This window comes from Myotis yumanensis, unplaced genomic scaffold (genome assembly GCF_028538775.1).
Source record: "Myotis yumanensis isolate MYYU_CA2020_CCGP unplaced genomic scaffold, mMyoYum1.0.hap1 SCAF_17, whole genome shotgun sequence".
In the NCBI taxonomy this organism is placed as follows: domain Eukaryota; kingdom Metazoa; phylum Chordata; class Mammalia; order Chiroptera; family Vespertilionidae; genus Myotis; species Myotis yumanensis.
The window spans coordinates 35,047,090-35,074,148 of record NW_027223768.1 but is presented as its reverse complement, the minus strand read 5'-3'; positions in this window follow the sequence as shown (position 1 = coordinate 35,074,148).

The window sequence follows — 27,059 nt, the reverse complement described above, 5'->3', positions numbered from 1 at the left end:
CTGCCTCACCTGTGACTCCTCAGCAGAATGAGGGGCTGAACCTGATGATCTCGAAGTTTCTTCCAGCCCTGCCTTTCCTTGATTCTCTTCATCACTCCCAGGTCACCCCTGCATGTAGAGTCCATGGAATGAGTGTGGAAGCAGGTGGCAGAGGCTTCATAATGGTAGTTGAATTTTAAAATATTCTCTTGTCCTCCCAGTTTTGCCAAACCTTCCATATATATATATATATATATATATATATATGATTTAAATTGATTTCAGAGAGAGAAAGGGAGAGAGAGAGAGAGAGAAGCATAATTGATGAGAAACATTGATCGGCTGCCTCCTGTATGCCCCCCATTGGGGATCAAGCCTGCAACACGGGCATGTGCCCTGACCTGGAATCAAACCGTGACCTCCTGGTTCATTGTTTGATGTTCAACCACTGAGCTGGGCACCAAATCTTCCTTTTAACTTTTATTTCTGCCCCCACTCTGTGCGTTCATCAGGCCTCGGGGGCCCTCTCCGCTCCAGAATGGTCTCTTTCCAGAACTAGCATCCTTACAGCCCACAAATATTGTGGGGAGGGGAGCACCCACAGAGTTTTCTCAAGAACCAGGTGATGGAGAGTTTGCATCAGGCACTGAGTGAGAGACAGCCTCGGACATCCGCTCAGCTGCTTCCTGTTAAAATCCAATCTCCCGTCCTCGTCAGGCCGGCCTTGGCCAGCCCCTCTGTGGAGCAGCTCAGAATATCTGTGCCCAGAGCCCAGCAGAGACCCCTGAGCGCCTTCCCCGCTCTGAGCCTCGCCCACCCCACTCCGCTCCGCCAGGGAGCCTCTGCCAACGGCTGGTTATATATATCCTGGAGCAGCTGCTGACAGACAGCTGGGAGCTGGGAGGCGGCTGACAGAGACGAGCGAGGTAGAGATGACAGGGTGGTGGGCGGCGCTGTCACTCTTAGCAGGACTGCTGGGCAGAGCCTCCTCTCCTTCGCCCTGGGGAGGGAGCCTTAGGCAGGGCTGACAGGCACATCTGGGAAAGGGCACCTCAGAGAGAAGGGAGTGAGGGCTGTGAGCCTTGGGATGGGGAGGCAGCTGGGGTTGGAGGAAGAACTTGGCTCCTGCTGACCTTTGTCAGAAGGAGGGGGAGCAGCTGTGGCATAGTGATCCGGGCATTTGCCCAAGGCATCTGCTCACACGCTGTATGACCTTGGGCAAGTCACTCTGGGTGAAGCGAGATGGTTGGGCATGATGTTCTCCGAGTTATAAACACCAGCCCTGGAGTCTGAAGCCTGGCGCTGCCGCCTGCTTGCTGTGTGGCCTCGGACAATTCACTTAACCTCTCTGTGCCTCCCTTCCCCTCTTTGTAAAATGGGGGCTCTTAATAGTATCTATATCAAAGGCTTTTTGTAGAACTGGAATGAGTTCATTACTACACGTGATTGCATGAGAACAGCGCCAGGTACATGGTCATCTGGTCTAAACGGAACCATGAGTCTGTGGCTCTTTGGATGTGTCCCTGGCTGTAAGAATGTAACTGTAAAAAAATAAAAAAAGTAACTGTATTAAGAGAAAAGGGTGGGCCCTCTTTATATTATTGCAGGAAGAAGGGGAAGGGTTTGGGGTTCATATGTCTTTATCGCCAGATGGGTGACCTGCAAATTGGGAAATGTTCGGGGTACAGCTACATTTGGTCTAAGCCCGAGCCCTCCTCTTCTGACTCGTCCTCCATCAGTGATCTCTAGGGACTGTTGTTTGCTCAAAATGGCAAAAGGTCAAAAGGTCATTGCGCTGTTTTTCTGACTCTGTCATTCTCTCTTTCCTTGCCGCTCCCCAGCCCCTGTCTTTATTCCAACCCCTTTCCATCCTTCTATTTTAAAAACCAATACCTGGTCTTGGAGAGAACTGAATCCCAAACATGTAATTAAGTCCCTGGGCACAGCTGTGCCTACAGCACCAGCCTGGCTGTCAGGGGAAGACGGGGGCTCAGCAGGAATCTGGGGGGGAAGAGCCCATTAGTCCATCCACCAGCTCTGCTCCCAGCCACGGGCACACAGACTCCTGGTTCACAGCAACTCTGCCTCAGCTGCGGCAGCTGAGACTCATGTGGATGGCGACCCTTCTCTCTTACTAATCTTGCCAACCCCCTTTAGAAAAGGACTATCCCCGTAACAGATGAAGCGAAGAAAGCTGATGGGTTTCCATGGAAACCAGCTGAACACAAACTCTTAGCTTCAGCTAATACTTGACTTGTAGAAATACTTCCATGTTCACAAATTAAATGAACACACACATGCACACACATACACAGGTGTGCGCGCATGCACACACATGCACACAGGCACGTGCACATGCACACACATGCACACAGGCATGTGCACATGCACACACACGCACACACACATATACTAAATGTAGAGAAGACGGATTGTTGACTCACGCCTCTCTAATCGTAGCAGTTAGGTTCCAGTGTTGGAGTCCAGATGAGAGGTGAGGAGGAGATGACTCTGTTCCCTTTTAGGGGGACCCTTGCCATTCACTCTTTTTTTGGAAACCTGGGGCACGAGTGCCAACACCCTGACATTGCCTAGGACCCAGGGCCCCCCTGGAGAATTCTATCCCCACCGCCTTTGCTGAGTCAGCCGGGTTAGAGACCTGAGTTAAACTGCCTGGTTTCAAAGCATCCCCTGCCTTTGGCCACTGCCACAGCACTGGGGAGGAGGAAGTGTCAGAAATGGTTAGTTATTCATGAAACATTTCCTGCCAGGAATTAGAGGTAATAATAAAAATAACAAAAGCTGGTTTCTGTCATCACCAGGCTCATAGCTCAGGCAGTGGGAGGTATAACAAACACTATCTGTGACTAATAATAAGGGGTCCATATTTGCCAATGATCTTTACAAATGCAGAAATATTGCATTCAGGGGGACTCCTAGGATGTCATGCGCTCTTGAGGGGAGAAAGTGAGAATCAGGGCCACCCCTGGGCCTTCCAGCTTTCCCGTCTCGGTCACTCTGCCTCCGCAGTCACTGCCCCGGCCGCGCAGCTGCCACCCTCCTTCCCGCCACAGCGTCGGCTGCCTTCTCAACTCGGGACTGCCTCCTGGTGCAGGGGGTCAACCTGGTGCCCCACAGAAGCAGCCCAGGTGCTGTAAGACCCACAGGGAGGTGTGCACTGCCCTCGCGGTTAACCTCCACACGCTGTCACATGGTAGCTCCCTTCACAGGTGAGTTGTGGGCCTCAGAGAGGTCACTGTGCACAAGGTAGCACCGCTGGTCTGGGCGAGAGCCTGAACTCTCCAGGCAGGTTTCAGGCTTCCAGCACTTTCTCCCCGGGGTCCAGACAGACAGGTCTGGGCAGTTCTGCTCAAGTGTGCTTGTTTGAGTCCTTCTCTGTCTATCTTTTCCAAATTGCGCGGTTCCCATCACTCTCTATTCCCTTCATCTGTGTTTTCCCCCCCATAATACGCATTGCCACCAGATCTAATGTGTCCACTTGTGTATTGTCCATCTCCCTTTGTTAGATCAGAAGCTCATATCTAATTTGCTCATTGCTGTGTTCCCTGCACATAGAATATAGTCTGGCTCATAGTAGGTGCTCAATTTGTTTGTTGAATGAGTAACTGAATGAACACACAGACCTCAAACAGCATCTCCCTGCCTCCTGCTCTGCCCCCTTTGAGGCAGCCCCGCAGGTCCCCAGCCCCGGGCCATGCCAGGCAGTGGCGGGCCCCCTCGTAGGGACCCGGGAAGCACACACTCTGCAGCCAAGGATGCCAGAGAGACCCTGAAACTTTCAAAAGACACAATCACAAATGTCCTGGTTTGGGGACTGGCCCTGTTTCCCACTCCCCCGACCCCACACCGAATCAGTGCAGCCCCTCTGGCTGGAAGGGCCCGCTTCCCAGACGTCTCTGCTCCGGTTCCCAGAGCCAACTTCCTCCCACCCCACACAGCCCTCCCAGAGCGCAAATGGAACCGTCTGGTTTGCAGCTCCAGAGACATAAAGTAAATTCCGCCAAACGCTGTTTATTTTCCCTTCTCTTTGCCCCGAGGCTGGCCTGTGGTGGCTCCTGGGATCCTGAGTGGGAAATCCAGAGTGGTTCTGTGGTTCAGGAGTTTGAAAGGGGGGAAAAAGGGGGAGGAAAGATAAAACAGCCACAAAACCTGCCTGACACAATTATAGCCACATTTGCATAACAGAGACTGAGTGCTCCCTTAGAAGACAATCATTAGATTCTCGGTGATTAGGGACACTTTCCAAGGTGGGGAGAGATGGAAATCCAGCCTGGAAGCGGGAAAAGCGCCTTCAGAATTGAGGATCTCTTTGCGATTGTGGGACTGAGGGATGGCAGGCTGTGGGCCTCACCTTGCCGGGAAGCAAAGGTTGGCAGCCCAGACCTCTGCTGTGCCAGCGGGGAAAGTGTGGGAGACATGCAAACCTGCTTTCTGGGAAATGAGCTTCCCAGCAAAGGGACCAGGGAGAGCCTAGGTCCAGCCGAAGCACCCCTGGGCGTCAGGAGAAGCAAGGGGCCATGGGCAGGAGCCGGGGAGGGAGCGGGTGGAGTGGGAGGAGAGATCAGAGCTCACGAAGGTCTTGAACTTCAGTCTGGATGTGACTCTGAGTGGGAGAGAGGCCTCTGGAGGGTGTTTCCAACAGCAGTGACATGACAGGTTTCTCATGAGGACAGCTCCGGCCACTGTTTGGCATAGACATAGAGCAAAGCTAGAGGCAGGGAAACCCGCTCAGGAGTCCATGCTGCAGTTGGGGCGAGAGTGGGGGGGGGGGGGCGGCAGTGGGTGGCCGTGCAGGTTACAGGAAGTGCTCGGAGCCAGCAGAACTGTTTGCTGCGTCAGGTGTAGAATATGAGAGCTTGTTGGGAGCTCCTAGCAGGGAGCACAGTTACTCATATACCCTTGACCTGAGACTGGTCCTCTCCTCTGAGGGGAAGGTGGTCCCCTTTGAGCAAGTGCACAGCTTCGTGAGGGGTGCATGTGGATCAGGCAGCCAGATCAGCTGAAGCAACCCTGGCGATCAATGGGGTGACAGGTGTCGCAGCCAGATCACCCTCACATCGCAGATGTAGAATAAGAGAGAGAGAAACGATTCGAGGGCCATAGCCCAGGATCGGGGAGAATGGGAGGGGATAAAGTTCTGCTTTGGAGATGTCAGATTTAAGCCTGTTAAGGGTCCAGGTGGAGAAGTGGAGAGAGCAGCTGGAAATTGGAGTGTGGAGTTCAGGGGACGAGGTCTGGGTGAGAGCTGCACATTTGCATATAGATGGCACCTAGAGTAATGAGAATGGATGAGATCACCTAGGGAGCAAGTGCTGATAGGGAGGAAAGCAGGTCTGAGAGTGAGTTGCTGGGAGGTTCTTTCTGGCAGCTTGGTGGTATAGGAGAGCACCAGTCTGGGTAAACTGAGGCCTAGATTTCAAGCACCTCGGCCTTTGTACAAAAACTCTCCAGCCTCAAATCCCCGAGATGTGACCGGAGGCAGCCCAGTGTTATTGAGGAAGATGGAGCCAGAGGATGGAGCGAGGTGTGACCTGGACAAGTCCCTTCCCTTTCCCAGGCCTCACCTTCCTCCCCTGTAAGAGGAGGCGTACATACCTGGTCTCTAAGGGCCCTCCTGCTGGAACTCTGAGTTTGCCTCCAGGAAGTCCAGGGCACCAGGAGACACACTTGACCTCAGAGAGACAGCAGGTTGGTACCTTGCTCCCCTCTGGTTCTCATTGTCCACAACAGCAATTTCCCCCCCATGTGCGGGGGCACACTGGAGTGCCTCAAGAATCTTTACAACATGCAATGCCGCCCTAGCTGGTTTGGCATAGTGGATAGAGCGTTGGTCCAAGGACCAAAAGCTCGCTGGTTCTATTCCTGGTCAAGGGTACGGACCTCGGTTGCAGGCTTGATCCCTGGCCCTAGTCAGGGCGCGTGCAGGAGGCAACCAATTAATGTATCTCTCTCACATCCAAGTTTCTCTCTCTGTCTCTCCCCCTCCCTTCCACTCTCTCCAAAAATCAATGGAAAACTATCCTAGGGTGAGGATTAACAACAACAAAAAACCCATGCAATATCTAACTTTTTAGTCAGGGACCCTGACCTCTTTTTCCTTAGATTGTCAAATAAAAAATGACAATGGCCAACACAACAGTAGCTGTCTGATGTGAATGAACCAAAATTATTCCTATTTTTTTTTTGTCAAGTCAGCAAATAATGTAATCTATTTTTGGGCATGCCACAGAATTTTAGTAATTAGTTTATGTGTGCCATGAGATGAAAAGCATTGAAAATCACTGGTTTACAATATACACTTGAGCCTTTTTATTCATGGATGCTATATCTGAAAATTTGCCTACTCGCTGAATTTATTTGTAATACCAAAATCAATGCTTAAGGTGCTTGGGGAGGTCATTTGCAGGCATGTTAAGAAAAGCAAAAAATTTGAGTTGCCTGAGGTCCATGTTCGTTCTCAGCTGAGGTCATGTAACCACAGAACCAGCTCAAATGGTCCTAATCTGTTGAGCAAGATACTGACTTGCTTTTCAGAGACAACAGACCAAATCCGCCAGTCATGCAGCCCAAGCATGCGCAGAGGGGAGAACTTTGACCTCCAGCTGCACCAGGAACCAAAACCCACTCTCTCCCCCAACCCAAGGACCAGGACATAACTGGAACTTGGCCACCGGAACCATTTCAGAAGCAAAGACTTCGTTGTCCAGGAGGCTCTGGTGTTCCAAGGCCAGGTTCTAAGATCGATCAGTTAACACCTGCCCACCAGCACTTCCACATCCTGCTCCTGCTAACCTCCCAAATACCTTTCTCCAGTCCAGCGAGCAAGACAGGTTTGAGGCACCACTAGGTCTCCCATCCTTTCCATTTGTGCTTTATACATCAGGAAACCTTTCCTTCCTCCAAACCCTGACATTTTGAGTTTTGGCCTTTCGAAACCTCAGGCACACAAACTTTGGTCTAGTAACAGTCAAATGAGGCGACTCTCTGCCTTCCTGTCGTTTGTTGGCGATTTCGCTGTTTAAAGTGGCCCCCAAATGGATGCTGAGGTGCTGCCTGGTGTTCCCAAGATGGGGAAGGCTGTGACGTGCCTTATGGAGAAAATGTGATTAGAAAAGCCTCATTCAGGAGTGAGTTATAGTGCTGTTGGCTGTGAGTTCAATGGTAATGCATCAAAACTACCTATTAAATTAGGTGTTTTTAAACAGAAATACACATAAAACATGGTTATGTGTTGATAGATTGACGAAAACATTGTGACCAGAGGCTTATAAGAACCTGGCCCTGTTTCCCTCGGAGCGATGGCTCAGTGTTTGTCAGTTCACGTTTTCAGCGATTTGTAGACAGGAACTGTTATGGAACAGGAACTGGGCCTGGAGCAGGTCTGTCCTGGGCCGGCCTATAGTGTGTGGGTTCTTGACTTTACACAGAAAAGATTTCACATCACGCGTCCAGGTGATTTGAGAGTATGTTTACTAAACCTGGGACAGGCAGACAAGGAAGGGCTTAGGATAGAAAAGGCACAAAGAAAGAGCCTCGACGGGCTGCTTGGTCTCTCTAGAAACGTCATGGGGGAAAAGTGAGCCCAGGTGGGGCTGCTCAGCTCACTGAGAGTCAGAGGAAAGGGGGCCTTGGGAGCAGGTCCAGGGTTAATCCGGGACGAGCTGCCGCTGCCCATTGCTCCCCTGGTTGCAAGTCCTAGGGGGACCCTTAGACAAAAGTAAAGATGCCCACCTGAGAAGGAAGAAAGGTGTGGGTGTGGATGTGGGTGAGAGAGAGAGAGAGAGAGAGCGAGAGAGAGAGCGAGTGAGCCCTGGGTCCTTGGTATTGAGGGTTTTAAAGACTGGGGGTCTTGCCCTAGCCGGTTTGGCTCAGTGGATAGAGCGTCGGCCTGTGGACTGAAGGGTCCCAGGTTCGATTCCGGCCAAGGGCACATGCCCGGGTTGTGGGCTCGATCCCCAGTAGGGGGCATGCAGGAGGCAGCCGATCAATGATTCTCTCTCATCATTGATGTTTCTATCTCTCTCTCCCTCTCCCTTCCTCTCTGAAATCAATAAAGAAATATATTTTTTAAAAAATTTAAAAAAAGACTGGGGGTCTAGGAGAGATTTTAGGGGAGGATCTCAATAGAATATATACCAGAATATGCCGATGCACCAAAATGAGATTTATTCCCTCAACTTCATCTGTGCTTTGGTGTGGTTGGCACAAATGGCTCTAATTGTATTTCTGCTATGTCTCCCTGAGTGAGGTGATTTAAGCTATTTATTCTCCGGTTGGAGAGGAGAACTGTAAACCATTTACTCTTAAGTGTACTTGGTTAGGGAAGATGGGGTTTTGCGATTTACTAGATGGCTGTAAACTGCTTGGCAGTTTAATTATCTGTCTGAGTTTCCCGATTCCACTTGTCCTGGTTTACTGGCCTCTCTCAGTAACTACTGTGAATAGCAACAACAACAACAAAAATCAGTGTATTTCGTTGTTTGTTAAACCCTAGTATGTGCACACGTGACATAGTTTCAGAACTGCTAACCCAGACCCCTGTGTGGAGCAATTTCACTGACTAGAGTATGGTTCTTGTGTGCAGTTTTTTGTTATTGTTTTTGTCTTTCGTTTTATAGTAGTCAGTCAAAACTGGTTTCCAAAGTTACACTTCTTTCCTGTCCCCTTTAGTATGTATATGATTCATTTATAATACAATTTGGTTTATTTCTTAGTTTGCATTGCATTTTAGGTTCCCCTAACATTCTGGTTATTTTTTAAAAATTTGCACAAAGTAAATTTACTTTTTGTGATGTACAGTACAATACATTTGACTAATGCAGAGTTGTGTGTCTACCAGTGCAGGCACGATATAAAATAATTCCATTACTCCCAAAATGCTCTTGTCTTGCCCCTTCAGACCCAGTCCCTCTCCCCACGACAAATCCCGGGTAACTACTGATCTACTCTTTGTCCTGATAGCTATGCCCTTTCTGGAATGTCATATAAATGGAATCACCCAAAGTGTAGCCCTTGGGAACTGACTTATTTCACTTAGCAAAACACCCTTCAGACTCGTCCATGCTGTGCCAATCAGGAGATTGTTCCTATTCGTTCCTGGGTGGTGTTTTAGTCCGTGGAGGCACCACAGTTTGTTTATTTATTTGCCAGTTAAAGAGCATTTGGGTTGTTCCAGGTCTTGGCGGTTTTCAAGAAAGTTGCTGTGAACATTCGTGTACAGGATTTTGTGTGAACAAGTTTCCATTTCTCTCAAGTACAGAAAAGTGGGGCTGTAGGGTCACAAGGTAGGTGTCTGTTTAACTTTATATAAAGCCACCAAACTGCTTTCAAAAGTGGCTGTATCACTTGTAATCCCAGGGGCAACGGATGAGAGTTCCTGCTGTTCTACAACCTTATCAGCACCTAGTAACCTCTGCCTTCAAAGAGAAAAATTAGCCACTCTAATAGGTTTGCAGTGGCATCCCATTGTGGTTTAATATAAGATTTCCCTAATGACCAATGATGTTGAACATCCCTTTCAGATGCCTATTTGCCATCTCTATATCTTCTTTGGAAAAGTGCCTGTTGCAATCTTTTATCCACTTTATTTTTTAGTGGGTGTTTGTTCCTTATTGTTGAGTTTTGAGGATTCTATTTTTTTAATATATATATATATTGATTTCAGAGAGGAAGGAAGAGGGAGAGAGAGATAGAAACATCCATGATGAGAAAGAATCATGGATTGGTTGCCTCCTGCAAGTCCCCTACTGGGGATCGAGCCCACATCCCGGGCATATGCCCTTGACCGAATCAAACCTGGGACCTTTCATTTCACAGGCCAACGCTCTATCCACTGAGCCAAACCGGCTAGGGCAAGTTTTGAGGATTCTTTATATATTCTGGATACAGTCCTCTGTGAAAAATGTGACTTGCAATATTTTCTCCCCATCTGGAGATTATATTTTTACTCTATTAACAATGTCATGTGCAAAACAAAAGCTTTTAATTTTGATAATATCTAATTTATCATTTTTTTTTCTTTTATGAATCATACCTTCGATATTCTATCTAAAAACACCTGGCCTAATCAAGGTCACAAAGATTTTCTTTTATGCTTCTCCTAGAAGTTTTAGTTTTTGTGGTTTACATATGACCCATATGTGAAATGATCCATATAACCCATTTAAAACTAATTTTGACTTAATTTTTGTATAAGGTATAGACGTATAGGTTGAGATTCATTTTTCTGCTATGCTTGTCCAGTTGTTCTAGCACCATCACTGGAAAGACTAACCTGTTAGGGTTTGGCCAGTGATATGGCCTGAGAAAGAATTCACAACTAAAAGAAGAGATGTAGAGGCAGTTTATTTTTAGTTTCCAAGAGAGGAAAGGGCCACTGCATTGCTAATCAATACAGGGCAAGAAATAAAAGGTGGCTTCCCCCTTTAAAGAGTAATGGCTGCTGTTGCTAGGTGACAAGGAAGGGAGGAGGATTTGGGGCTGAAGTTGAACAGACATCAGGGGGGTTGTCTTGAAAAGTTATGTTTTGTTTCCTTTCCAGGAGATAGTCCAGCAGATGTCCTAGGGAGGTGTCTTATCAGTATTTTCCCCAAGCCTATGAAACATGCTTAGAGCAAAGTTATGAAGAGTTCAAAAGAGGCTTGTTTGAAGGGGAGAGGGAAGGGAACTTTCTACTAACTAGAGACTCCTTGGTGTGAATTATCCTTAAGTTCTGAAAACAGCAGGGAGGAGGGGGAATGCAAGAATGTAGCCTTGAGAGTAGCTTATCTTGTCTTATAGTTTGAACAGAGGGGCTGTTTGAATTAGAGCAGCTAAGAATCTTGGGGTTTAAATACCTGGTGCTTCTCATAAATTGTGGAAGGTCACAACAAAGAAAAAGAGAGTCCTTTTTCCTGTCCTTACATAACCTTTGGGTAGTCTTTTTGAGTCAATTGAGGAAAATGACTGAGTTTCACAATGGATTGAAATGGTGGTCCAATTATTCTAATACTAATTCTGAAGTATGTGTTTTTCAACACCACCAAGCAATTAACTCAGTTCTGACACTGTCTACCTGGAGATAGCATCAGATCCCACAGGTTAAGGACTCAGTCCCACAAGCTTGCCCTCCTCCTCCCTTCAGATGCCAATCACAAGTTCAGGTTGTCACCTGTGCTTCTGATTGACTGGCGATAAATCAGAGGTTCCCACGACTCCTGACCCCCTACTTGGGTTCCATTAATTTGTTAGAGCAGCTCACAGATGGGAAATTATAGAAACTCACAAGGGAATTATAAAATGGCTTTGGACTTTCCACAAGCCATTGATGTGGGGAAGGATTGTAAAGCCAGCAGGCAGATCTTCTGGGGAAGCTGGCCCTAGCTGACATCCAAGTACCTCTCACAGTGAGATGCATCTCTCTCCCCAGTTCTAGCTCCTTGGTCTGGCTGGGTGAGGTAGATGCTGCAGCCTGGTCAGGAGGCCAGGTAGCCTCATTGGCCCAGGGTGAGAATCTAGGGGACAGGTTGTTTTGATGCTCTCATGGTGAGCTCTTGCAGTAAGAGCACCAAGGTGTCCCAGGGCGTTGACTGTTCTCTCCCTGGGTGCCTAATGGAGATTGACAGAATCTAGCAGTTCAGGTAATTCTATTGTCAGTTTGTGCAGCCTCCTGCACCTCATTAGACAAAAGCAGAGAGAAATGAGCAAAGAAGGAATGTCAGCCCCAGCGCAGAGGGGGCCTGTCAGAGTGAGCAGCCTTCAGGAGATGACAAGGTAGTGAGAAACTTACTTGGGCCCTCCATCCATTCTCTCTAGGCCCTGGGTGGGTAACTGGGGCATTTGCACAAAGCTCTGTAGAGGGGAGCCGGTGTGGACTGTTCAGGTTCAGCTGCAGGCCCTACTGCTCCCTGAGGGACAGAGCAAGGGAGGCTAAAAAAGATCATCTCTTGAGTTGCCCAGGTCCTGGGTCACAGGCTCCTCCTGGTGGTGGGACCCATCAGGGAGGTGTCTCTGGGTGGCTTGTATGTGAGCAGCGAGTGAATAGTGTTGGAGCTCAAAGCCTTATTTGATTTATCTAGACCTTTAGGATTTCACCCAGGATGGATAAATTATGACAGGCCATGGGAGATATAGAGAAATAGGGATCTGTCTTTGTCCCACACTAGTATCTTGACCCCAGACCTGGCCAAAAGTACACCCAGACTTACATAGATACACACATAACACACCCAGCCCTCACATACAGAACCTCCTGCACAATATGCACAACCCCCACTCATCTACCCATACACATTCTTAAATACACAGAACTCTAGACCGAACATAGGTACCAACTACACATCCATACAACACCTACAGATTCATGCTGAAAGTGTTTGTCTACAAAGATTTTGTGTGTGGCTTATGGCATCAGACTCTTTGTCATCTATTTACATATATATATATATCTCACACACACATTCACACCCACCCACCGTCCTCACAACACACAGCACACACACAAACACCCATGCCACAAACACATTCACATGCACACACAAACATACGTGCCTCTTCCATTTTCACTATGCATGAAAGCTCCTGACCAGACCTGGTCACTGCGATGCTGCCTACACTCTGCATGTGCACACCTACTACTCACTCTCCCTCCCACGGGCACTCGGCAGGCTGGGCCAGTGTCCACATGGACTAGCAGAGCAGGAGTGCTTTCCTCCCCACTCCTGTCATTGACATGCAGCACCTGTCCTATCTTTAGTTCTTTGCACTCTGGTTTCGATTGGGTTGAATGCCAGAGTCTGCCTGGCACAGAGCCCAGAGCAGCAACTGAAAAGCCAGTATCCTGTGGGCCTGAACCTCCATGAGCCCGGCTGGGTGCATGCCAATTCTGGAAGGGCCATCAGGGAAACAGGCCATATAGGTGGCCCCCACCGTCACCAGTGCTGTGGAGAGCCATGGGATGAGTCAGCACATGGCATCCTCTTTTCACGTCTCCTTTCTCCTCCTCAAAATCCTGGACATTCCGGGTATTCCAGGCCTTTCCCAAACTAGAAGAACGAGTGAGGCCCGAAAGAGATACCAGCTTAGAGAACCCAGAATTGGAGTCTGGCCTGTTCCATTTCCCATTAGCTTTTGGTTGGGCACCACTATAGCCCTGTAATCTGGAATGTGCCTGGAACAACTAACTTTAACTGAAAAAATATGAATGTATGTTACCTTGTGAAATAGGACCCACACTGCTCTCTCAGAGACATCTGTGCATTATAATGAGACATGCAACTGTGAGGAATTTTTTGCTGTTATTGTGACCAACGCCAGGTAGATAAATCATTTTCTTCTCCATTTTACTTTTTTTTTTTTTCTGGTCCTACCTACTCCCTGTGCCTTGCAATACCTGTTGCTAAATAGTAAGACTAGTTACCATTATATGTCAATTATACCTTAATAAAAATGATGATATCCACACTAATAAAAGAGAAACATGTAAATTGGTGTCACTTCGCTATGCCCACCAGCCAATCAGATGAGTATGCAAATTAACCCAACAAAGATGGCAATTAATTTGCATACGCAGGCGCAGAGCGAAGACTGAAGACAACGTAGAAGGAAGCCAAGCGCTGCAGAAGGGAGCGAAGCTGCAGAGAAGCAAACGGGGCGGCAGAGGCAGAAGGGAAGCAAGCGGGATGGCGTAGGTGGGAGCGAAGCCTGCCTCGGCGGGTTTTGCTCCCTTCTCTGCTTCGCTTCGGCCACAGGAAGCCCTATTCTTGCAGGAATCTTCCTGCAACAGGCCTCTAGTAGATAAATAAATAGGAAAGAAGAAAATAAAAGTCAAGATGCAAGGCCCTGTCATTGAAGAACAAGCCGCCCTTTGACAGCTTGCCTGACAAGACAGCTACCAGGAGCTTCCCGCAGCCATGGTCAGTCACCCAGCAGGTGCCAAGCATTTCATGTGCTGAACACTGCCCGTGCTCTCAAAGAGCCTGTGTTAGAAAAACACAAACAAACTGGGGAGCTGCCTGAAGGGCTTTGAGGAAGAGGGCCGCAGAGGAACAGACAAGCTGAGGACGTGGGTGGTCACTCTCCTGGGTTGTCGAGGCCTCCACATACTTGCTGACAGAGCGGAGGGAGGCAGATCCTTATGATGAGAAGCCAGCAGCAGCCATGCAGGTCAACGCCACACGACCGTTTCCTGTCATCAGCAGGTGCTTGGTAACACAGCATCACTGTTGTGCAAAGAGCTAGTCTGCGAGAAGGAGTCAGGATTCTAGACCTGGCTTTGGGGTTGACTCCAGGCAAGTCATGCACTTCTCTGAGCCTCAGTGTTCCCATCTTTATGCAACCAGGCTCTCTCAGGCCTCACTATTCCGGAGGTGCAACCAAAGAATACAGATCACAGTAATGGTTGCAGACATGAAGGCTCTAGTCTTCCCCAAATAGGATCCCCCAAAGCACTGAAGCCTTAGTCTCCAAATACCCCTCTTATGGTTCAAAGGCTTCTTGGACAGGAAAAAAGTGGCCATGACACTCTTCTTCTCCAGCATGATGTCCATTCTGTCACTCACTTGCCTACTCTTTCCCTGTGAATCTCCAGTAACTAGAAGCTTTGGTCTCCGTATTCTGCAGGCAAATGTTTAACCACGGGCTTTGAGGTGAGGGGAATGCCTGATTTGCAGGGTTTGCCAATTGCCATGGTGTAAACACTCCCACCATAGCTAATTTTAAGATATCAAATGTGATGTCACTGAGTGCAGAGCCAGGAAGAGATTCATAGCATACCGTTATATGGTATAGTATTCTCACCACACAGATACAAAAGACATAGATAGCCTCAAGAGCGTCGATAATAATAAAATATAGTAAAATAATTAGGAAGTGATGAATTTCCTTCATCACTTTGCTCTTATAATTTAATTGTAGCTTTATGTAATTCACTTTTTAATAATGACTATGCTTAACAACTGTCTCATGAAAATTCCTGAAAAAGGCATGGTCCTTCCCATTCAGCCCTTCTCAGACAAATAGCAAAATTTGCAGAAGTGCATAGTTGAGGTCCTTGCTGTGGGAGCCTTACGGGTTAAACGGGGTGTTGGTTTCTGCATGCCTGATTTAGCTCCCTTGTTAACCTGTTTCCCCATCTGTCATATAAGACATTCCTCCCAGACATTCCTCTGTTAGCATGGTATTGAGAGAAGTAAGACCAGGGCAGTTGTAACACTTTGCTCTTTATGGAACCCTACAGTTCACTGAGCCCAAACCTCATATTAATTTTTCTCACAGCAATTCTGTGCAGTGAGGCCGATGGAGCAGTGAAGTCAGTGGATGGACCATTTCACTCCAGGTCAGCAAACTTTTCTGTAGAAGACTAGAGAGCAAATATTTAGGCTTTTCAGGCCTTATGTATGTATTGCAATGATCTGATTCTGCTATCATAGGTTAAAAGCAGCCAAGACAATGGGTAAAAAATTGAGAGCGACTGTGTTTCAATAAACTTTATCTATGGACAGTGAAATTTGAATCTCATATAGTTTTCACAAATCATGAAAATGTGATTCTTCTTTTGATTTTTTTAATCATTTGAAAATACAAAAATTGCTCTCAACTTGCAGGCCATGTGAAAACAAGCTGCAGGCGACAGTTTCAGGACCTCGAGGAAGAGGAACTTAAGCCTCAAGAGAACAATGACTTGTTCAAGTTGATATGAATGGATGGAGTTGGAACTGGCTTGGTTCCTACTCCACTGCACTTTCTACTAAACCATCTGCCATAGAAGGAGCAGCGCCTGCTCTTTAATACGCAGGTGAGGTGAGGGACTCGCAGCTGGATTCGCACTGAAGGTCTCTAATCCCAAGGGTTTGTGGGTCACCTTCCTGACTCTGTAGCTGGAGTGGGTTTTCCTATGCATTGAAGTCAATGAGGAGAGGCTTAGGACATTGTGTAATTACAAGCGATTTGTAACCCTGCTCCTCTGCATTAAGGCAGACAATTAAGGCATGTCACAGAAGGGGAGAGATTTCCAGCTGCCCCCAGATCCACGCAGGAAGGCCATCCAGACTGTGGGCACAAGGTTCAGGCTCTTCTTACATCTGCGGCTAGTGATCAGCTTCCTTACGTCTCCACTCTAATTTTAAAAGTCAAACCAGCCCTGGCTGGTTTGGCTCAGTGGATAGAGCATGGGCCTGGGGACTGAAGGGTCCCAGGTTCAATTCCGGTCGAGGGCATGTGCCTGGGTTGCGGGTTCAATCCCCAGTAGGGGCATGCAGGAGGCAGCCGATCAATGATTCTCATCATTGATGTTTCAATCTCTCTCTCTCCCTCTCCATTCTTCTATGAAATCAATAAAAATATATTTTTTTTAAAAAGTCAAACCAAAGAAAAACCTATCTCAGCAAAGCCTTTAGGGACACTGTGGGTCCCAAGCTTGTCCTAGCTGAGCAAATCCTTTGCTGAGATAGAGTTGGCTCCACCGGGAGGGGAGGGAGGCTGCTGACAGATGGAGCTGGGGAGTGGTTTGAACCCCAGAGGGGAGTGAGGTGGTGAGGGAGGCACAGGTCCTGTGGGTGGAGCCCTCCACACCCACCAGCTATGCTCTTTTGGAGTCTGGGGGACTAGGGCCAAGTCAGTATGGAGGACTAGACCCTCTGAGCAGCCCTCACCTCCTTGAAGGGACCCTACAGGTTTGGATGACGGGCAGAAGCCTTTCCCCACGTGTTCTCAATTCAGTGACTGTCCTGAACACTCAAACCACATGAGGGATGGAAGGGGCTCCCCCAAGCATAGCGGAGCATTCCACCAGCGAGGTAGGTGGCATTTCAGAGTCATTTAATTTCGAAAATTGACGCTCCACCCTTGCAGTGTGCATGGTAAGTGGGAGCAGGGGCCCCTCCCAAGCGCCAACGCCCCTCCCAGCCTGTGGGAATGTGGCGAAGGTCATCAGGAAGCTGAGTGTGAGACCTGGGAGCCTGGCCAGCTCCCGGGTCAGGGAGAAACTGCTCCTGAATGTGAGCCCGGATTGTAAACTGCAGGGAAACATTTCATTTCACACAGCCGCCCTGCGGGCCCTGTTTGCTAGAACAATGGCACCCCGCCCCGCACCCTGCCCCACCCCCATTGGCCGCCACCTGTGCTCATGTAAATCCATGTCTTTCACAGCCAGTCCTCTGGGTTATTTTCTTTGGAATCTACAAACAACGCTGAGGTTTTTTCGGACCTTGGCTCTTTGCCTAACAGTGTTCCCTCATTCTTTCTTCTTCCAGCAAGTCCTGTCTTGAGAGAAGTGCCCCTGGGAATGGTTACTTGGCAGAGAGGGGGTTTGGGACCCTGGAGAGGGTCTTCCCCTTCTGGCAGGTTTGTGGGAACAGAGATCTGGCTCAAGGGCCCCCACCTCCCACCTGCGGGAGGAGAGAGCCTGAGGAAAGGGCCAAAGGGAGATGGGGGAGCAGCCAGCCAACTGGCATCTGGACTCCCCTAACCTTTTACCCCAGAACCAGAGACAGGCTCTCCTGCTCCCACTTATCTCCCAAGTTGCTTTTTCCTGTAGCTGGTCTGCTGGGGAGTAGAAGACAAATGGGGCGTGAAAAAAAAATGCAGCAAAACTAATTACAGGTTCTAACAAATCAATGGGAACTGTGTAAATAGCCTCAGGCAGGTGCCCGAGTCAGGCTCTTCAGCTTAACACCGACCCTCCCAGGGCAGCCCCAGTGTGAGTCCCCAACCGGAGACTGGCACCAACCCTGGATGTGACGCCTGAGGAGGTGGACGTGGGTCCCAAGTTTGTCCTAACCAGCTGCGTCCAAAGGGCAAGGGGCTCCACGCCTCCTAGCCTCAGGTTCAGGACCTCCATTGAGATAACAATTGTATCTACTCAGTACCTGCCATGGGTTGTTGAAGGACATCAATCTCAAAGGACTTAGTAGAGTCAAAGTGCTTGGGAAGCTGTTAGTGCTGGACAAACGAATCATCGTTTTACCTTATGATTATCTCTTGAGTCCACCCACTCCTCTCCGTCTCTACCAGCGCCCCCTTAAGCCAGCTCCCACCACCTCTCATCTGCTCTGCTGCAGTAGCCCCTTCCAAGTGGCATGTGTCTACTACGCCCCATTTCTTTTTTTTTAAATATAATTTTATTGATTTCAGAGAGGAAGGGAGAGAGATAGAAACATCAATGATGAGAGAGACTCATTGATCGGCTGCCTCCTGCACGCCCCATTCTGGGGATTGAGCCCGCAACCTGGGCAGGTGCCCTTGACAGGGATCAAACTTGGACCCTTCAGTCCACAGGCCGATGCTCTATCCACTGACACAAACCAGCTAGGGCCACTCTGCCCCATTTCTAATCTCTTCAGTGGGCTTGCAGCTGGCATTATCTTTTAAAATCCAAAGTCTGGTCATGTACCCAGGGTTGTCTAATCCGTGCGGACTGGAGGGAAAAGGAGGTTTAGATTAAGAGAAGGAGACAGAGCTGGAGAGAAGGGGAGAAAATTTAGTGTGTTTGGTGTTGCGAAGGATCTGTTACCACTGTGTCCTGCCTTGTGTTGCTTAATAACTCCACGGGAAGACAGAGTTTGCAAATGTGAAACAAATGGAGTGTAATTAAATGCAACGCTGCGTGCTTCTAATTTGTGAAATACTTCTGTTTGCTGCAGAAGCCCAGGGAAGCTGCCAGTGAAGTCTGGGTTTGATTCAGAACCTTGAAGAGCAAGCTGGGTGACAATGAGGAAAGGATGAGCTTTAGGCAAGGGATCAGATTGGGCTAAGACCCAGGGGCAGGGACAGCAGTGTGGGCATGTGTGGTGGGAAGAAGCCCAGCATGGGAGCGAGCTGGCTGGACTCTGCTGGGTGGTAGAGTCAGGTGAAGCAGGACTTTAAAGTCTAGCCTGAGGTGATGAGCTCTAATTTAGACTAAATGTGGATAAACGGATGAATTATTGATTTGTGCAATGGATAATTTCATAACTCAGACGTGGAGGAAGCAAGGAAGAAACACACTGCTCTGGACTTAACTCTGACCAGCCCCAGGGAATTCTTGTTGGCAATCGAGTGACTGGGGCCTTGGAGAGAGTGACTGTCAGCTTGGAGTGGGGCACGGCAGGCAAGGTCACCGTGCGTGGCAATCGTTCAGGCTAAGCCTGAGGAGAAGGCCTGTGAAAGCCCTGCTTGGCAGGACAGAGAGGTCTCTCCTGGGCAGAGACATAGGGATGGTGGTCGTGGTCGTCCAGGGAGGGGTGGCTGGGACTGGCAGGCGATGGAGGCTCTGATAACGGAATTCTGCAAAACAACTAAAGAGAGAAGGCACTGCTCTTCCCCATTATCGCACAAGCGCGTGCGCATGCCTGCACACACACACATACACACACGACATGCTCTCTGCTCCCCACGTCTGCCATTAGGCATTCAGGCAGCTAATTCTCCCACACACACCGCTGAGAGCACCAGGAGCCTGGTAGAGTTGAAAATTGGATGGCGTTGCAAAGCTCATTATAGGATGCCTGAGGGAGTCCACGAGGACAGGGATTTCCCTCCCCCGGCCTCAGCAAGAGGTTCTGTGCCTCTCTGCCTCAACTCCAACCCCCTAGCAGGCCCAACCCTCGCTGCCCGCGCCTAGCCCCTGGCTCCCTCCCAGCCCGCTTCAGTTCTGTGCTTGATCACCAGCCATGCCCACCTTCTCTGGGTCCTATTCAGGTTCCTGATCTGAGAAACAACATTGGCCCTAAGCTTTTTGGAGGAGAAGAGGACAGAGCAGGTGGCAGGGAAGTAGGGCCTAGAGAGAAATCCCAAACCAGTCACACCACCTGCCACCAGCGTTAGACCAAGACAGCTCACGGGGAAGTGAGGGCGGTTTTCCCATCCCCTTTCCACACACACCAAACACACACCGTTATAAAGGGTCCTGAGTGCCTGGCACAGGGTAGGCATTTCAGGTGTGGGTGAATGAGTGGATGTCTGAAGTACTGAGCGCTTGCCCTGTGCCAGGCATCATTCCTGGCACTTGGGATACATTAGTGAACCAAAGTGACGAGAACTCCTGCAACAGTTAAGCTTGCGTTCTAGAAAGGGGACAAGGACAATAGCCACAAGCACAACAAACAAGTAAATCATGTAGTGTATTAGAAGGTGGTAAGTGTTATGGGAAAATATAGAGCATCGTAAAGGGATGGGGAGGGGGAGGGAGCTGCACTCTCCAACAGGGTGGTCAGGGCAAGCCTGGTTGGAAAGGTGACATTGAAACGAAAGCTTGAAGAGGTGAAGGAGCAGTAGCATCGCAGGCAGTGGAAGCAACCAGAACAGGGCGCTCTGGAGAAGACAGCGAGAGACAGAGGGGAACAGAGTGGGCAGAGCACGCGGACTTGCACAGGAAGGAAACCTGAATTCAGGCCTCAGAGCAGAGGGTCCCACTACCAAGTTCTTCCTTGATTGCTCTACCCAAAATAGTATCCCTGGCCCCAGCGCTCTGTCTGCTTCAGTTTCTCCATCTCTCCCACCACTGCCCACATGTTATGTACATGCTTAGATTGTCTGCCTCCCTAAGAAAGGATGTCAGCTTCATGGAGACAGGAACTTACCTGTGTCACTGCCCTATCCCCAGGGCCTGGCTCGCAGTAGGTGCTCCATCAGTTTGTGCCCAGTGTCAGAACTGTTAGTGAGTGTGAAGAGGACAGGATGCCTTCCGCACAAGAGGCTGCTGAGGGGCCCTGCAAAGGCAGCTCTCCACCCCTTGAAATGAAGGGAGCTTTCTGCCCCACGTTGATGACTGTTGGCCTAAGGGGAAGTGCGTAGTGGTCAGCCACAGGGCCTTTCGTTGGCCTTGAGTGAGAGCAGAGATGAGCAGTGCAGGCAGAGAACAGCTCTGTAAGGGTTGTTCTTAGGCCTTCCTCATAGGCATGCAAATATTTTTATTTCATTTTTTTCAACAATTACTTGTTGGACACCTACTATATGCCAAGCGCTGAGCTGACTGACTTTGGTTGGGTGAAGGAGGGAGGGGAAGTTGAAATATTGCCACCCTACCCCTTTCTAGGACCCCCAGGGCCAGCTTTCATTGTGCAAATGGGTAGAGTATGCCAGGCACATGACAGGCCCCGAGAGTACAAAGATGAATAGCACAGCACCTGCGTCAATCAAGCCGCTGACAATCTAGCAGATGTGAGAGACATGTAAACACATATCTGCAGATCCACTGTGATAAGTGCAATGACTGAGGCTGCAGAGGACACGGGGAAGGTCTCACACAGGAGTGGTGCCTGCGTTGGACTGAGAGTGAGTGATGTGATAGTGTGGTTTGGTCCGGAATTCAGTTGTATGATTAAGCATTGTCCCGTGGCCTGAACATATCGATATTCCCAGGAGAGAAACGAACGTGACACACAATGGCTGTGATTACCTTCCTACGTGTGAGGAGACCAAGGGCTATGGGAGAAGGGTTGACAGAGAGAATGGAGTGGGACCCTCTTTCCCAGTCTCTGTCCCCACTCCACCTTCAATGGTGCCATTGTTAGGTGCCAAAGCTTTCAGGTTGTCTGGGGCTGGGGAGTTCTCTCTAATCCTAGAGGGAAAGATTTGATGAACACACCCTAATAGGCTCCTGAGCTGGGCTCTCCTCACAGCTATGTTTCTTCTCTCCTTTGTTGCATCCCCTGGAGCAGCTGTTCAACCCCTGTACAGCTGGGTGTGGCTTCCTGAGCCCCTTCCTTGCTCCCTGCCTCGGGGGCCAGCCCCACCTGCCAGATCTTGGCCACGGATAAGACCTGATGAGTGTAGGGTTTCTTGATTGTAGCAGGAATTGGACAAAGGCTCCTATAACTACCTGTGTGGCTAAATTAGAGGAATAAGTTGGGTGACAGTATGTTAGATGGAGATTTTGTTGGTTTAATAGCCAAAAAGAGTGTTGATTATTGTCAACACAGGCCTTTTCCATCGACTTTGACTTTTCAATATTTTAACCAGTGACTCAGATAAAGACTAAATGGCAAAAATCTTAGAGACAAAGAGGATATAAAAATCAGATATGAGAAGACTAGATGAGGAGAGACAAGCCAGAATGTGTGCTGGCTGTCTTTGGAAGTTCTCAGTGTGCACCAGCAGAGTGCTGGCTCTAAGGGAAGGCTTCAAGAACTCAGGTGGGAACCACTGCTGATACGCAAACTCCTCACGTAACTTGCGTTGGGAAATAGGATATTTCTCATGTCAAGAAGGTGGTAACCCAGGTTGCAAAGCTCAGGATCTATTCCTTTCCACCTTCATCATCAATATGCAAGGCAATGAGGCACTGGATTTCCTCTCTTGGGTCACATACTCACATGCAGAGCACTCCAAGCCACGGTCGGCCCAAACACGCCTCTCCATGCGGGTGGGGCAAGGGTCTGGGAGAACTGTGCCGATCCTGCCAGCCATACGCCTGAGAATTTCCACTTTGAATCTACATGGTATGTCACTTGTAGTATTCCTTGCCCTTTATTCCACAGATGAGTTAAAACAACAAGCTTTTTCTAAAAAAACCAAGATAAAATGTTACATAAGTAAATCTGCTGCACATAGACTAAAAAGATCAATTATATAAGTCCACAAATGGAGTCTTATATCATTGATCACAGCTTGAGAGGTACCCATGAGTGTAGTGGACTCAGGATGAAGGAGGGAAGTGAGCTGGTGGCTGAGGAGCCCGTGTGGTCTGTGGCTTTGTTAGCAGATGCAGTATCTGGATTTCAGGACAGGACATTGGGCCCATCTTGCCAGCCCTCCCCTGGACAACTGTGCTTAGTGCAGTTCACTGTCAGGCCAAGGAGAGGCAGGGCTGCGGCTCCTGCTGATGCACATACAGCACAGTACTTACAAGGCTGGTGGAGCAGCCGAGAGAGCCAGACTGGAGCAGAGCAATTGGCTGAGGCTGACAGGTCCAGAGTCAAGCTGGCCCAGGCTCAGGTCCAGGATTCTAAAGCAGGAGGGAGGGTCAAGAGAGACTGGGAATGGACCTGGATGACTGTGAGAGAAGCAGATGGAGACGCCAGAGTGGGCCGGAGCCGGTGGCTAGGGGACGACATCAATCAGGGAGGAGAAAAGCTGATGAGGCTCCAGTACAGGCAGAGCTGCGGAGCTCCCTGGAAAGGCTGGCTGCATGGAGGAAGCTCCTGCACCACCATCCACCTCATTTAAAAAACTATTTATTCTTTTCTTTAAAAAATCATACCAATGCATAGGTACATTTAAAAAATTCAACAGTGCCACTAAGTCTACAATGAAAATATTGCAATCCTTTCCTCCACTTTTTTTGAATTCCTGCTAAGAATAAACTTTTCCCAACTCTCTTCTCTGTTCGCCTGCTTCTCCCACCCCCTCACCACCCTGGGAGGTGAGCGTGCTGACTGAACCCCACCTGCCGCAGGGCAAGCTGGTTCTGGGTCTGTTGGGGAGAGCGCCCCCTTCTGGTCAGAGTTTAATGAACAGGGATTGAGGGGATTTTCACTGGACAGTGGCCTGGGCGGAGACGCCTGTGCTCCCCTGGGAAACCAGGTTCCCAAGGGGCAGGGACGCCCCTGGCTTTTCCTGAGGAACTTGGTCCCTTATCAATGCTGCTAAGCCTGGGCAGGGCTCGGGTGGGCCCGCCACACACTTGGGGAGACCGGAGGCCCACCGCGGGCTTTTCTTAGATACCTCTGTTTTTTTCTCATCTTAGACTTAAAAGCTGCTGTGTGACATTAAAACTAATTTAGAAAGTATATATAGGGCGTCCCCAAAAATGGATATACACACTCTGAATAATTATAAAGGCAGTGTTTATTAAAATACATTTCATTTTTCAAAATTAAGCTATCAGCTGTTAAAGTGTATATACATTTCGGGGACACCCTGTATATTTATGTCATACCAAAAAAAAAAAAAAGATTTCAACTGATCCTCCTATTTCAGCCTCACCCCACAAACTCCCATCTCAGAGGTCCCAGGTACCTTCGATTCCAAAACCTTCGCAAAGCTCTGGAGTACTAATTGGCTTCTCCTCACTCGCTGGTTAAAGGCTCACTTTTCCTGGTCTGCTATGTCAGTTATCATTTGCACACCACCATTTCAGTTTCTAAACCTTTCAAAACATTTTTCTTCTACCTTTGACTCTTATTCTCTTTGAACTTGAGGGGTTATGACTTGAGATTATTTTACTCTAACTTTAGAGAGGAATTAGAAAGAAGCTCGGGGAAGTGTGTGTAATAACTCTGTCATGTTTTAATGGGAGTTATTGCCGCTTTTGAAGAAGGTGATCCCACATCCTTTGGCAGTATCCTCGCTGAGATACTGCCAAACCCTCCCTGTCACATCCTGTAGATAGTTGGGGCCCCCACTGCTGGTTCTTACAGGTTCTGGACTCCCTGCAAAAGAACTGTCAAATAATCCAACTTCTCATCTCAAAAACCTAGAAAACAGAAGCAGGAGGAAGGAAATCCTATATAATAAAAGCCTAGGTGATGGCATGCCATTACAAGATGTCTGCCACAAGATGGCCACCCTCACGTCATCACAAGATGGCCACCACAAGATGGCTGCCACAAGATGGCCAGCAGGAGAGGGCAGTTGGGGGTGAACAGGCCAGCAGGGGAGGTCAGTTAGGAGCAATCAGGCTGGCAGGGGAGGGCAGTTAGGGGTGACCAGGCCAGCAGGGGAGGGCAGTTGCAGGTTATTGGGCTGGCAGGGAGGCAGTTAGGCATCAATCAGGTCGGCAGGGGAGTGGTTAGGGGCGATCAGGCTGGCAGGCAGAAGCCGTTAGGGGCAATCAGGCAGGCAGGCAGGCAAGTGGTTAGGAGCCAGCAATCCTGGATTGTGAGAGGGATCCCAGATTGGAGAGGGTGCAGACCAGGCTAAGGGACACACACACACACACCCTCCATCCCTGTGCACAAATATCGTGCACCAGGCCTCTAGTAGCAAAGATAACAATGGAAATCAATAAAACTGAAACCAGTCAAACAATGCAGAAAACCAATGATCTGATTCTTTGACAGATCAATAACATTGACAAACCTCTGACAAGACTGACAAAGAAAAAAGAGCACAAATTACCAATATCAGGACTGAAGGATAATAAGGGAATGCTACAAATAACTTTATACACATACATTTGACAACTTAGATGAAATGGACCATTTCCCGGGAAAAACAAACCACCATAATTCACTCAATATGAAATAGATAATTTGAGTAGCTCTGTAACTATTAAAGAAATTGAATTCATAATTAAAACATTCCCCCAAAAGAAATCTCCAGGCTCTATACCCTTGCTGATTTTTAGTGTAATTGTTCTATTAATTGCTGAGAGAGGGATGTTGACATCTTCAACTACAATTGTAGTGTAACTGTTCCTCCACTCAGTTCTATCAGGCTTTGCTTTACATGTTTTTAGCTCTGTTGTTTTGTGTGTATACATTTTAAGTTGCTGTGTCTTCTTTTTCAAGTATTGTATTATTAAGTTATAAAATTTCCATTTGGTTTTCCTTCGTATCTTCTATTTCTTTGCCTAGACTTCTTTTTCACTTGTTTCAACCATGTTCATAATTGTTTGTTAAAACATTTTATCATGGCTGATTTAAAATCTCAGATAATCGTCATCTTGGTGTTCCCATCTATTTAATAATTTTATTTATTGATTTTAGAGAGAGAGGGAGAGAATGAGAGAGATGCGTTGTTCCACTTATTTATGCATTCATTGGTTGATTCTTGTATGTGCTCTGACCAGGGATTGAACCTGTAACCTTGACATATCTGGACAATGTTCTAACCAAGTGAGCTACGTGGCCAGGGCAATGTTGACATCTATTGATGTCAGTATTTTTCCATTCAGTTTGAGATCTTCCTGGTTCTTGATATGACAAATGATTTATTGAAATCTGGACATTTTTTTAAATAATATGTTTTTATTGATTATAGAGAGAGAGGAAGGTAGAGGGAAAGAAAAAGAGCGAGAGAAACATCAGTGGGCTGCCTCCTGCACGCCCCCTACTGGGAATTGAGCCCAGAGCCTGGGCATGTGCCCTGACCAGAAACCAAACCGGTGACCTTTTGGTGCATGGGGCGATGCTCAACCAACTGAGCCACACTGGCTAGGGCAAAACCTGGACATTTTAATATTTTGTTATGAGACTCCAAATCTTATGAAAACCTTCTATGTTATCAGACTTTCTTTGATAAAGCTCTAGCAGGGGAACAGGGTAGGTGGGGCAGCTGACCACCTTACTATTGCTAAGTGAAGGTAGAAGTCCAGTTCCCACTTGGCCTCTGTTGACAGCCAAGGGCGGGAGATTCCTCATTGATGCTGGCCAAGGGTAGGAATTCCAGCTCCCCACATGTCTCCTCTAGCACAGTGGTGAGGAGGCGTGGTTAGTACTCATTGATGGTGAGAGTCCTGAGTTTCCATTAGGTCTCTGACACTACTCCAGTCAAGAAGAGGGGAGGAGCTTCACTACTGCCAATGGGGGTGGGGGTGGGGGGGTGGAAGTCCAGGCTTCCCATGTGATCTCCACTGATGTTGAGGTGGGGCTTTCATGTTCCTAGCCATCAGAATGAAAGTCCCAGCTTCCTACTTGGCCTTCTGGAATGTTGGGACACCTCATTACAGCTTTGTGAGGGCGAAACCTAAGCTTCTCATTCAACCTTTGCTGGCCTGGATGAAATTAGGGTCGTGTTTTTTTTCTGTGGTGTTTGGCGAGAGAAGAGTAGTTATTATCTAAACCAGTGGTTCTCAATCTTCCTAATGCTGTGACCCTTTAATACAGTTCCTCATGTTGTGATGATCCCCAATTTCATTGTTACAAATTGAACATAATTAAAGCATAGTGATTAATCACAAAAACAATATGTAATGATATATGTGTTTTCCGATGGTCTTAGGCAACCCCTGTGAAAGGGTCGTTCGACCCCCAAAGGGGTCGCGACCCACAGGTTGAGAACTGCTGGTCTAAACATTTTCTGTTTCTCTTGGCTGCCCCTCTCCTGGTTCTTTAGTTCAACCAGGTTTTCCTTTGTTTTTCGGTGTCTATTGGTTTTTCTGGGTTGATGGCTTCTTCAGCTCTAAGTCTGGAATGTATGAGGCCAGAAGAAAACACAAGGAC